The sequence below is a fragment of the Pteropus alecto genome, unplaced genomic scaffold (assembly GCF_000325575.1).
Source record: "Pteropus alecto unplaced genomic scaffold, ASM32557v1 scaffold74, whole genome shotgun sequence".
Lineage (NCBI taxonomy): Eukaryota > Metazoa > Chordata > Mammalia > Chiroptera > Pteropodidae > Pteropus > Pteropus alecto.
In genome coordinates, this window is record NW_006436291.1 from 3333961 (window position 1) to 3337233 (window position 3273).

The window sequence follows — 3273 nt, forward strand, 5'->3', positions numbered from 1 at the left end:
CGGGCGCGGCCTGCTGCCACGTCTGCGATCCCTGCCCAGGGATCCGCCATGTCCCCGCCGCTGCTTTCACACCCGAAGTGCAAAATGTGAACACGGTGAAAGGCGAATGACAACCTGGTGTTATTCTGAGAAGAGTTACGGCCCCACAGACCCCCTGGAAGAGCTTCAGGGACCCTCGGAATCCCCACCGTCACGTAGGCTGCTCCAAGGACGTGACCTGAACTCGGTTCAGAGATGGACACTCAGGGATCGACGTTGTTGGAAACAATGAAAAATGTGGACCTTGGTCTCAGAGAGGATTTTTTGAATTTGACCTCAAAGGCCAGGGAAGTAAAAGCAAAAATAAAGAAATGGGACTATATCAAACTAAAAAGTTTCTGCACAGCAAAAGAAATCCTCAGCAGAGCAAAGAGGCAACCAACTGAATGGAACATATTTGCAAACGCCACCACCGATAAGAGGCTAATATCCAAAATATGTGAAAACCCATACAACTCAACGATAAAAAAAAAACAAACGATCCAGGTAAAAAGTGGGCAGAAGACCCGAACAGACACTTAACCCACAAAGACATACAAATGACCAATAGATAGATGAAAAGATGCTCAACTTCACTAGCTATTAGGAAAACGCAAATCAAAACCACAATCAGATACCACCTCGCACCTGTTAGAATGGATATTATCAACAAGACGAGTAGTAACGAGTGTTTGAAAGATTGTAGAGAAAAAGGAACCCCCATACATTGCTAATGGAAATGTAAATTCACATAGCCACATGGAAGACAGTACGGAGGCTCCTCAAACAATTAAAAATAGAATTACCATATGACCCAGCCATCCCTCTTCTGGGTATCTGCCCCCCAAATTTGAAAACATTTGTTCATAAAGATATAAGTATCCCTATGATCACTAAAGCATTATTCACAGTGGCCAAGACATAGGAACAACTGAGGTGTCTTTTGATAGATGATAAAGAAGACGTGGCACATACATACAACGGAATATGACTCAGCCGGAAGAAGAGATGACATACTGCCATTTGCGACAACATGGATGGATCTTGAGGTTATTATGCTAAGTTCATAAAGATATAAGTACCCCTATGATCACCGCAGCATTATTCACAGTGGCCAAGACATAGGAACAACTGAGGTGTCTTTTGATAGATGATAAAGAAGAGGTGGCACATACATACAACGGAATATGACTCAGCCGGAAGAAGAGATGACATACTGCCATTTGCGACAACATGGATGGATCTTGAGGTTATTATGCTAAGTGCAATGAGTCAGATGGAAAATGTCGAGAACCGTGTGATTTCACTCATGTGTGGGATATAAAACTGGAAGCAAAAAACAAACAAGGCAAACAAACAAACACACGAAAACTCACAGACACAGACACAGAATGACGGTAACAGGAGGGAAGGGAGGGGCAGGAAGGGGTAAATAAAGGGGCCAAAGACAGTGGCGGAAGGAGACTTGACTGTGGGCGGCGAACACACCATGCAATATGCAGATGATGGATTATAGGATTGTACATTTGAACCCTGTATCATTTTATTAACCAAGGTCAGCCCAATAATCTTAATAAAATTTAAGAAAATTGTAAATACTCGGACAAAACTGGTTAACTAAATGTTGGTGCTTCCATTCCAGGCAATGAACACTACAAAGCAGGTCCGGTGTCAGGAGAAGCAGATGAGAGCCAGAGATCTGCCGCCTGGGGGTGTGTGGGGAAGAGGGGTGCACTCAGGAACAGCATCGTAAGGACGCGGAGTGGGCAGGACTGAGGGAGGCCTCAGCTCATCGCACCTTTCGGAGGCACGCGAAGGGCGGGGGCGCCAGGGCCCTGTGCCCTTGCATGGAGCCGTCACTGGAGAGGGCTGGTTCTCAGTGGACCATGCTGGGGTGGGCTCCACCCTGGTGGGGGGGCTCCACGTGAGCCGAGAGCAGGCGGCTCTCTGCAGCTGCGGGATGTGTGCGTGTTCCAAGTGCTCTTGGGGTACAGTGTCCACGGCAAGCCATCAAGAAAGACAAGCACTCCTGCAGCGTTCAGTGTAAAGAGATGTTTTTAAGTACAGGACAAATTTCTAGTAAGTCCATCTCTGTACTAAAAACTGAAAGATCGTGAGTTTGCATAGAAAGGCTTAGAGAGGTAAACAACACGCTGTTCATAATAGTTACCTCTGGTGGTAGCATTTAAGGGGAACGTCTTTGAAAAATTCTGAATTCTTCTAAACATTTAAACAATTGGCATATATTACCTTTATAGCCATAGAGAGATTTCTAGTTTAAAAAAGAAAGTATGAAAGAAAGGCTTCCTTAGCCACGGTTTTCTGAATGTCATCAGATGGAACATTGCACATCAGCTGTCCAACCACGCTCGTCACCCAGAGAAGCCGAGGGACTCGTCCACATCAAGCGGAAAGCATCTGAGTCCCCTGGGTCTAGAATCCTGTCCTCCCGATTCCTTATTCGGTTCCGCAAAGTGACACCAACCGGGAGCTGAGGCCAGGACACAGGAGGCGCCCCGCGGAGGGTCCGTGGAGCCAGAACTAATGCAGACGATGGAGATGGCCGTGGACGCAGAGAGGAGACCAGCCGAGGCTCGGAGCGGGTCAGGCAGATACAAGGTCCAGAAAGCGAGAGGCCGAGTGCAGGCGAGTAAGGAGCAGGTCAGATGAGGCTGGCACGGAGGCCTGGGCAGCCTCAGCACCTGTCGTAAGCGACGGGACAAGGGAACCCGTCATTCTGGAATGGAAATCTCACTTGAGGCAAACGCATCTGGCTTAATTGTCCAAGGAGACCTAACAGAAGCCAGAACAGCAGCGCAGGAAGTCAGCGTGAAAACTAGTGAATGGATTCAAGAACGAGAAAGGAGCCCTTAGAAATGAAGAATCTTGGACCTGTTTAGGTGACGTTGATGTGCCCCAGGCTGCTGGCGCTCATGTCTGCGTCCAGTCCCGGCTATGGCACGAAGGGCCACCATCAGAAAGTGTCCATCTGATCGTCCACTGATGTGCCCGCTCCGCCCCTCGCCTTGGGTGAGCACCCACTGCGTGCCCGGCAGGCGTTCCCATCGGGCTTCCCGTTCCGGGCACGTGCAGCCGGCTCCCAGCCGCGATCAGGGGACGTTCAAGCAGCATTTCGGGAGACTGAAAAGTGCAGTCGTGAGCTTTGAGAAGCTTCTGGAATTCCGGGATTTACTCCTAGGAACACAGAGAAGCCATCTTTGCAAAATTATTTCACCAAGAGAGTCGTGCCAGGAA